The sequence below is a fragment of the Lepisma saccharinum genome, chromosome 16 (assembly GCF_977018435.1).
Source record: "Lepisma saccharinum chromosome 16, izLepSacc3.1, whole genome shotgun sequence".
Lineage (NCBI taxonomy): Eukaryota > Metazoa > Arthropoda > Insecta > Zygentoma > Lepismatidae > Lepisma > Lepisma saccharinum.
The window spans coordinates 32,987,538-32,998,994 of NC_139244.1; positions in this window are offsets into that span (position 1 = coordinate 32,987,538).

The window sequence follows — 11,457 nt, forward strand, 5'->3', positions numbered from 1 at the left end:
CCCTTGCCAAAATCTAGTGGTCGAAAATTAATTTCAAGACATTTCATATCTATTCACCATATTCCAAGTTATAAGGAACTATTTCGTAGATGTTCATGAAACCGTTATAAAATTACAAATAAAATATATTCACAAGCTTAGATATACTAATACGAAGAAAGAAATTCAGAATTAAATTTCAAATGCATGTGTATAAAGTAATCCTAGAAGTACAGAGCTATATCTGAATATTTAACTTCTTTTTTGCAGATAACGTTACAATATTGAGGCGACAGAATAATTAGGAACTGTAGCTCCAAGAAAACAAAGGGCGTAGTGTATTGGTTAGAGTTCTTGAAAGCATTGCGGTCCCACGTTCGATCCTCCATACTAGATGTTCCTTAAAAAGAATCCCTTCCATTAAACAAGAGCATGGTAACATTATTTGTAATAGCAGTATATAGTCGCTACATTGTTCTGCATGTGAAATTTATAAAAAAAAAATAAACAAATAAATGAATTGACACACGTTCAACGGGATATTTTTATATATAAGATCGTGAATTATGATACTCTAACGATAATTGTGTACTGCTTCAAAGACATTGACAAATATTAATGAAATAACTATTTATATGTGTGGCAATTCAGGACATGCTAATTTTACCCCTTTTCCCACTTGAGTTCAATGCAAGGATACCTCCGCAAATATCGAATGAAAAGTTCTCACCATGTGCAATTCTCCATTAAATGTTTTCGCCGAGTCTTACTACTTTCGTTTTCTTTGTTACAAACAATACTTGTTTGCACGTTACATGCAGGAGAGTTACATCTACATTTCACATTGGTGAGCTCCTTTTACCTGGCTTAAGGAACGAAAGCTTGTAGGGTAGTGGCTACCGTTCAGGATTGTCAATCTGATGGTCGTAGGTTCAAACCCTTCCGGTGGCAGAAAATTTTCGTAAGTTTTAGACATATCCCATTGTGTTCATTGTCCACGCCGTGTGAAACGGAATGATTCAGTTTGGAATTAACGATGGGGGGAGGGGAAATATTGAATTACAAAATCTCAATTTCAACGAACCGAGAAGTAGAGAAAAATTGAATAATTCTTATAAATATTAAAAATTACGTTCATTTTTTTAGTGGTGTAATCGCAGGTAAAATCAAAGATCTTACATGGAAGATTTTAATTTGTTCTGAACTCAGCCAAAAGGCATTTCGCACCGATCTAATATATTCTCCAATACATTTCAAAATGTTATTGAATGTTTCATGTCGATAATTTGACCAATGCATCCATTCTTGACGCTCAGACGATATTTTCTGCAACTACCTCTTCTCTCCCCTCTTTCTGTTCTGCTTTTATCTCATATCGCCTTCCCTACTTTTCTCGCATCTTATCTCCATCCCACTCTTCTCCACTCCTCTTATCTCCTTTCCTGTCTTAGATTTCCGACTCCACTGCACTCTCTTTTTTCGTTCTTCTCTTTTTCTCTCCTTTACTCTACTCTCCACTTCCCTCTTCTCGTCTCCTCCTCTCCTCTCCTCTCCTCTCGTTTTCCTCCTCTTTTCTCTTCTTTCTTCTTCTTTCCTCATCTCTCCTCGAATCTTTTTCCATTCTCCTCACTACATCTCCTCTCCACGTCTATCCTATCTTTCTTCTCTCCTCTGCTTTTCCTCTTCTCCTTTCGCTTTCTCTTTCTCCTCTCCTTTGTTTCCTCTCACCTCTTTTCCTTACTGTAGACTCATCAGCGATGAAATACTAGAAAACCTATTTTTTTCTTTCAGAAAGAATTTTGTCATTTGCGATATAATAGTGATATTTTTAATAATTTTATACAATAATACTTGTTTATATTTCTTTCGCGTATTTTATAAATATCTATTGTGCATGTGGCAACCCTGAAATTGAGCCTAACTCTGCACGCAACCCACCAACGGCTTGTGTAAATTGGGTTGCCTAGTTTAAAATGTCGTTGTCCTAAAACTTTTGAGAGACACTGTACAGCTGGAGGGGGAGGTGATTAGTTGACTATTGTATACTTGCGTCCCACTCTGGTATCATCTCGATATTTTCTTACTAAGGGGGGCCCCAATATTTTACTTGCAGGGGGTCCCCAGAGAACTGCGTTACGCCACTGATTATATTATATATTGACAGAAATCCACGCAACAATGTTTTGAAATTGCTATTTTTTAGTTTTTAACAATGATCAATAAAGATGTAATCAATCATTGTATATTTCCGTTGCTATGTTTCCATAAAGTGATGCAAGTAGCCCAAGTGAAAACTGTATATCCATCCGTTGATCATACAAAATAGAATTTCCTGGGTTTTGTATATTCTAGAATTGGTTGACTGTCAACTTTACCACGTGAGTTGAGAACATTTAAGTCTATCTTATTAATTACTTGTATATCTGGTTATTGTGATCACAAGAGAACGCACAGACCCGTACCCAGGATTTTTTTGAGGGAGGGGCCAGGTTCGTGTTTATCTGACTCTCTCTCTCTCTGCGTGTGTGTGTGTGTGTGTGTGTGTGTGCAGTGTCAGCTATTTGGGGCGACCTGGACAGTTAATGCTTGTCTGCCAAGAGAAAATAACTGTCCTTGCCCCCTCCCCTTCCCTAGTATTGGCACCCGATCGCCGATACTGGTCAGAAGTATTCGCATAGTTCTGAGTTTCGCAAATTAAAAATGTTTTCAAATTTCCTTAATTTTCTTATAACAGAACCATGTTTAGAAAGTAATATATTTATAAATTAAATTATACGCATTAGCAATTATTATTACAATAAATAATTCTAAATATGAGTTAACCCATAGATCGCTACTATCCAAAAGAGAGAGAGAGAGAGAGATTTTCACCTGGTAGCACGTAGCACCGATTGGGTGTCAAAACTGGGAGGTAAGGACAATTTGACCATGCCCTCCAATCGCCGCCACTGGTGGCAGTGCATCAATGCTTATAAAACTAAAAGTACTTCTGGAGACTTCCTCTCTACACAGCAAACATATTTATTTATGCCAGGAAAAAATTAAAATATTTACAAGTTTGAAAAATCGTCGATGCTATTTTCGTAGCTTTTTATTTTATATTATTTTATAGGGTCACATTTTAAAATTCCATGCTCGAGGGGGCGCCATGGCCTGGGAATGCAGCATTTTTTCGAAAGGGGATGAAATTCCAAAAGTAGATATCACATAGCTGCTTTCTAGGTAGAAGCAGGATAAACTATGTAAAATATTTAGCAATTACCGTTTTTAAAAGTTTTATTAAAAGTTGTTCAAAGACAAAAATTGTAATCGGAGGTCATTTCAATTGGAGTTTGCATTTATCTCTCTGTTTTTCCTGGCAAAATATCGAGAGAGGTTGTAGCCCCGTCAGCCCTCTTGCGTACGCCAGAGATAGTGGCATAAATAAGATAGATTGCCGCTGTATCACTCCATTCTTTCACGATTAGCCAAAAGTAACAACAAAGCGACGCAAAACTAACAAAAGTGCAATAGAATTCAAGTCAATAAGGGTGCAATTGACTAACGAAATTAATGTTAAGTTCATATTTACCTCCTATTTCGGTGTTTTTTTTATATATATATTCTAAGTAAAATGTTCATAATATTTGGTACCTAGAAATCCGTAACGAATCAATTAACCAACACTGAAGTAGTGTACAGTTTGCTAATTGAAGAAATAGTATTAATACAAATGAATATGACTTTGGTAACTTACAAGCAGTATACCCTACTAAACAGCTTCCACAGAACTCCATATCACAAGAAAAATCATTAAAAATGATCACTTTAATACAATTCGTCTGTTTGCTATGAAAGAAACTGACACAGTGTTAAGAGGCTGTAGAAAACATTGTGAATTCAATTCTAACAAAATGGAACGAGAAATAAATTTGAATCCTTTGCTTCAGAAAAATAAATCCCAAACGGGAGTTTCTGCCCCCCCCCCCAATCCCATAATCCTCCACTCGCTGTAGCTGCAAGAAAGCAGCACTACACGCGAACCATTGTTTTTTTCCCTTCGCGTTTAGTACATTCTTACCTATTAAAAAAAAACAACAGTAAAATCAGAAGGAACGTTCATATTTTGAAACTATCTCATAAAGCAAACAATTTTATTTATTTAATTCGATTTTTTGTTTACATGTGAAGTTAAGGTTGTTCTTTTAAATGTTACTACCGAGAAAAAGGAATAATTGCGTTCCGAGATATTAATCAATAATTTTATAATTGTAAGGCCAAGATCGTGAATGTGTGGGGTCCTACCTCCAAATCCCCTTCGTGCACCATGCAATGCTAATGATTTAGGCTCTGTCCGAAAGGTACAAAGTACAGACTTGAAGTATGGTCTTGGCGGAAGTGACGTTACCTAGTACAGTTCGAAAGCGCCAAGAACAGAAGCACGCAAGTGCACAGCTCGCAGTGCAGATGGTTGGTGAGTAGGTCGCGAGGTTTCCGCACTCGTTGTTCATTACAGAGGTAGAAAGCCAGCGACACAGGTAAGATATACGTTATGGGCCAGCAAGTTGTTGGTTATAGTTCTTGTAATGTGTGGAAATGTATGTGTACGAACATTTGAAAATGCTATGTGATTTCTATGGTGAAAAATAAGTGTGTAAAATGCGAGGAAAACAACGAGTACTCAGTTATATCTACTGATCGTATTTGGCGCTGCAGTCGAAGTGCAATTCGAAAGACATGTACTTCCAGTCAGCGGTGTACGTCTACGCGTAAACAACGTTAGTCTACATTCTACACGTAGACTATTTTATACACGTAGATTACGTAATCTATGTAAACAACATGGCGAAAGTTGATAACTTAGCAAAGGGCGTCGTGAAATTAAAATAAAATTATACTGCGTATCAGTTGCTAACGTTTGATGAGAACTTTCCATACTCTTTCTTCCAAATTCGAACAATTTCTCACCTAGGAAGAAACCTAATATAGGAAATATTCTAGTGTTTTATGGGGAAAAGACAACTCTTGCCTCACGACTGCCATCTGTTGTTGTTTTATGCATATATTTATCATCTTCCATAGTTGATGATAGAAGAGAAGATAAATTTTGTTGTAAGTAGGATTCTTTTCATTTCGTTAGAAACCAATATAGTTGAAAATGTCACTTTCATTTCATGAAAGCCTTGAAAATTAATTTTAATGCACTCTAGATTGTCTACGTAGTCTATGTAAACTACAACCCAATGTAATCTACGCGTAGATTACGTGTGGACAACGCATGTAGACGTAAACTTATAGTCTACGGCACATCACTGCTTCCAGTCCACGACTTGAAGACCGCACTCCAAGACCATACTTGGAGGATGCTCGCTTCAAGTACGGTGTTGCACCTTTCGGACACGGTCTATGAGCACCTTTGACTTAATAATTATAAAAATAAAGCAAAACAAAACCCAGAAGATATGAGAGGCTCATCTCTCCGACTGAAGGAATGGAAATATCGAAGCAAGAAATCGTAAACTGTACTTACTTCAAACGAGCGTCATAAAACGACGAGTTTAAACCCCCGTTAACCGTTAAAAGCTCTTTGGAAGACCTGCCAAAAATGAAGAACCTTGGGATAGTCTTAGGATACAAAGATTTGATATTCAGTGAGAGCTTTCATGTCGGACACAGGAAATTTGATATGGTGAAGTAGATAAACCGTGCTGTAGCAGATGATATTTTCGAGTTAACACACTTATCAATTAAAAGGTTCATGTTGAAATTTGGGCAACACCACATTGATAATCTAGTGAAGAAGACATGTTTCCTTTAGAAGGAACATCACTACTGACCATAATGCGCTCTCTACAAAAATAGCTATAAGGTTTGTATACTAAGGGTGCGTTCCGAAAGTCTTAACGAAACGAACGCATTCAACGAAAATAACTGCGCTCGTGAATCTGGTGAAACCAGTTATTTTACACACTTATGGGACACGCTAGGCGAAAGCGCAGGCGCAGCGTTTTGTTTAGAGAAAGTTTCCGCATGGTTTCAGTGCAAGGAATGTCCTTATGGCAAAAATAAACTCTATTATGGCCACTGTTACTCATTTTAATCACATTCTAAGAACGGTTAAGGCATACTTATCTTGTGCATGTTGCTTCATATCGCTATCTGTTAAAATTATAATACATTTTCCGAACTAGTGCAGTTTGAATCCATCAGCACGCGCTTTGTCTGCAAGGAGCAGACGATTTTCACGGAACAAACCAGCATCCTGGCCCGTGCGTTTGGTGAATCTCGTTCTTGCACGAAACGCACGGAATGCGACTTTTGGGACAGCATAATGAAACTCACGAAACGCACGGAAGCACTTATGGAACGGCCAGTTACCATAACTCGTTTAACGCGTTAAACCCGTGCGACTTTCGGAACGGGCCCTAAGTTGATGCATATCATCCTACAGTTAATTTGACGAAAACTAGAAGTTAATGAAATTCACCATGTTCCGAATTATTAAAGATAAGTAATGTTAATTTCCAACAGTTGTAAATTAGTATTTGCAGTATCAGGTATAACATTTCCTACAACTGAGGCGCCATCTCTTGTTGAAAGTTGAGTTTCTGCTTAAACACTTGTAGTATGTGAACAAGAATAAGAAAATTAATTAACACCTGCCGAGTCCATACAATTGAACTATAATTATTTCAGAAAATTTGAAAAGTATTTTCATTATTGTGCCATATTGGGGATAAACTAAAAATTGAATTATGTTATTGTGTGCGTATCAATATAGGCTACTAACGAGAATACTGAAATCCATGTTGTGTTCTGTTTGCAGTATTTATCATTTTTAGATACCTAGTATATGTTGTGGATAGAGACAGGGCAAACATGTTAAATGCAACTGATTAGCAGTGGAAACCAACTTATTACATTTTCGAGTGTTTAACTCAAGGGCGTATCCAGGGGAGGGTCCAGGGGGTCCGGACCCCTCCCCCAATTTTGAAAAACAATGGTTGATTCATAATACTTCCTGATGAGACACATGTTGTAGCAGGTGGGCCTGTCCATGGTGCCGGACGCTACATTCGCATGTGTTTATGTCTCGTTTTTTTTTGTATATTATCAGTACCCATATTGAAAGTTGTCCTTATTGTAATATGGTTGAACAGAGGGTAAAATATGCAACATTTTGGAATATTAGAATTTAAAATTTGAGCAAATATACAACGTAAAACAGATCATTTTATTTTAGTGCCGGACGCTACACAGAGAATTTTGTTTTTTCTTACTTTTAAACTTTGAACAGTTTTTCTGTGAATCTTTTTATGCAAGAAACACAATTGCTGTACAGAAATATGAACATAGTGGTATACAAGTTCTTCAACCTGTTTTTGTGCTTTAAAACATTTCTGTTTTTTATATATTGTCACTTATATGTCGGTGCCGGAATAACATAAAAGTGCCGGACGCTACATTGTGCAATACCTTTATTAATTCAAACGTTACTAACTGTGTGTACACATATATGCATAGACTACAGTGTAAAATAGAAATATACAAGCTATATTTGAGAAATAGAAAAACAAATAATTAATTTTGGTTACATATTTTGCGTTAGATATACACTTAAACAGAAACCCATGTTCTTGTGACATGTACATGTTAATTATTTTGGTGCCTCACTTTGTAATGTTTTAGGCTACTGAAAATTCAAACATTCAGGCAAGTCTTCAAAAAAATACTGTCCTCTAATTTCAGTGGGTGTTTGAATGTTTGAATTATCATATATTTAGAAACAATGTCACTGTCATATGTGCTAGGAAACACAAAGTAGATATTTCTTCCACATTTTTTCCTCAGAAATTCTACTTTCACATTCCCATTTGCAAGCACTTGTATAACATGGCCCATAAATACCTTGTCAGCATTTTTAAATTTATATTTTACAGCAACAAATTCACCATTTTGTAAATTTTCCACTTCAGAATGTGAACTAAGTTCTGGTGATGTATGCCTAACTGCTTCTATGGCTTTCCCCTGTGTGAGTGACCACTTATCCCCATTACTTATCTGATCATGTGTTTTCAGAAGGATAGTGCTGTTGGATAATGCTTCAATTACATGATAAGATTGTGTTGCTGGTACTGTATAAATGTCCCTGTAACATTCATCTAACTGCACTTTATTGTCCACAATAGTTTTTTCAGTTACTAAAATGCAAGAAATATTAGGGCAAACTTTTGATGCCAAAAGTGCAAATTTTTCTGCTGAGTTGACATCTACTTCACCCATACCACCCTTAACAGCATTCCACACTTGTCTTTTCATCAAACCACCTACCCCATCTACAGGTCCTTTACCGGGGCTTGTTGCAAAAAAAAATACCATGAAAAATTGAGGGAAAATTTTTGTTTCGAAAGTGTTATATATATATATATATATATATATATATATATATATATATATATATATATATATATATATATATATATATATATATATATATATATATATATATATTAAGAAAGTTAAATTTACTCTTAAACTATGATGCTGGTCCATCTGAAAAATAATATTATGTTTTTTAAATCTGGCACAGATTTAATCACTTCTTCACATATGTAGCACAAGAACGTATGCACAGCATACTTGTCATGGTTTAAATTGTCACTGACAATGCAGTAAGATGATGATTTGCTTCCACAGCAGGGCACAACAATAAAAAGTGTGATCTTGGTTTGATTCCAATGTGCACTTTGAATCTCATTTTGATATTGTGCAGTATAGTTTTCAGAGAAATGTACCTGAACAACAACTAAACCATGACAACTTTCTTTTTTAAAACGTTCAAATGCTTTGCTTTGTGTTCTCTTAATGAGTACATGTCTCAGAAACTGTGGCATGTCATTTAGAAATAGTGAAAGAAGTGTAATTTACCCAAAATTGCACAAATTGATACTTAGGCCTAAACAAATGATGTAATATAGCAATCTGAAATGAAAAACTGATCTACAAAGTCAATTCTGGCCCCAGAGTAATTTAGCCTATGTCATATTTATATGAAATCTCCCAAATTTTGAGTGTATTATGTTAGGTTGCTTAAGAGAGTTTATTTTATTTTGTGTAGGCCAAGATTTGTTAAATTTTAAAGTATTCATTAGGCCTACTGTTATATTTAAAAACTAGCTTACCCTTGTTCAAATAAAGATCTAGGCAATCAAACAATGTAGGCCTATCTAAATTTAAAAAAAAAACAATTCAATAGGACTACTTGAAACAGAAACATTGCAAAGTAGGCCTAACAATTTACAAAAAAGGGTGCAGAGGCTTATTAGTTGTATTTGTAGCAAGGTGCCGGATGCTACGGGTTACATTTGTAGCATCCGGCACCTTTGGAATGTAGCATCCAGCACTACCATAACTACCACAAGAAATAATTAGCAGACTACATCTAACTTCACCATGGACTTAACCATCATGAGTGTGCTTTGCATACAAGAATTCATCATCATTGAAAAATTATGCTAAGAGTTGTTAAAACTTTAATAATTATTCGGTGCCGGATGCTACAGTAAGAACTTAAAAGTTAAAACTTGTTGTACTCGCCTACTGAAACTTCAAATTCTTGGTATCTTCACTTAAACATGCACAGTTGGGTTACAGGAAACAATTACAGTAGTTGCAAGCATGGAGAACAAGAGACTAATGAAATAATGCAATGTTGCCAATTGCACAATTTTATTTTTTAATTTGTTATTCAAATGTACCAATTTTACATTACTTTGGGCATTTCCTCTTAGAGTAAACCTTTAAAATTTTGCTATATTCTTAAAGATTAGACTTCCACCTTTAAAATGATATATGATATGTTATACTTTGCATTAGTTAAAAATAAGCTCACTGGGGACCACTTTCCATGGACAGGCCCAGGTACAGTATGTAACATTGTTATTCGTACACACGGATTTTCAAAGAAAATGCTTTAATATCTGAAAGGAAATACACTCTTTTGAAATTGTTTCTTTACAATTCAATAACTAATATCATTAGGAACATAAAATCTTACCCATAAATGCTCAATGGGATTTAAGTCTGGACTTTGAGCTGGTGTTTGTAGTAGTTTGGGCACATTTCATATTAGCCTATTCATGTTAACTCGCGCCTTATGCTTACTGTCATTGTCTTGTTGGAATCTGTTGATAGGCGGCATGTCCATTTTTTTGGCACTCTGCTTTACATTGTTCTTCAATATGTCCAAATAGACATATGCATCCATGATACCATCAATAAACTGGATGGTACTAACACCTTTGGACGACATACAGCCCCAAATCATTAATGACCCACCACCGTGTTTAACTGTTGGAACTGTGTTAATGTGATCATTGTCTTTATTTGATTTTCTCCAGACCCTATTTATCCCATCTGACATTAATCTTGGACTCGTCTGACCATATGACACTATCCCAAAATTTCTGGTCCTTGTATATGTGCTCTTTCGCGAATGAAAGTCTATTCCTGCGATTCACCTTATTTACATACGGCCTCTTTCGTGGTATTCTGCCATGATATCCATGCTTCCACAAGGCACGTCGGACAGTTTGATCGGACGAGTGTGATTTATTGACTGTTTGTCCAATTTTTCTTAACGAATAACCTCTAAGGGCCAAATTTATAATAACATCCTTCAGATCGAACTATGTTCCTTCATCTTGCCCATTTCGAACACTCTGATAGATAGACGATAGGCCTACAAGAATACCTACGCCAGCATTCCGCTTGACGGGGAGCGCGCCTGCATGTTCAAACTTGTTACGAAGTTGCAAACTGCACGACGAAATCGTCCTAATAGCGGTGGCGCTGTATGCGAGGAAGATTGAAACTCTTGCCTGTACGAATAACAATGATGCATGAAACAGCGTGTTTTTCTCTTTTCGCATATATTATATGCTCTGTTTATACACTTTGAACATACATTTTATTGACATTTGTTGGTGAAACCTTCATTAACATTAATTTACAGGTACATATGAAAATTATTATATTTACTAGTAGATATGACATTTTTTCCTCGGAAATTCTATGTGTACGAATAACAATGTTACTTACTGTATATCTGAGAATAATATCCACTATTAGTTTTTAAGTTTCACACTGGGTAGTGATATATATATGCCTTCTGCAAAGATAGAGAGGGCAATCTGGTAGTAGACAAGGAGGCATACTAAATAGATGGGCAGAGTATTTTAGTGAACTGTTGAATGGAGATAATAATAAACAAGAGAATGAGGATATGGGAAATAGTAAGGAAGAAAGAAGCTTGAAGGTAGAAGAGGGAGAAGAAAAGGACATGAAAATGGAGGATACAGATGAATCAGAACTGATCAAACCCCCTTTGAGAAAAGAGGTTAAAGAAGCAATTGTAGTACTAAGGAACATTAAAGCCCGAGTAGACGATAACATAAACGCTGAACTGCTGAAGCAAGGAGGGGACATCATAGTGGACAA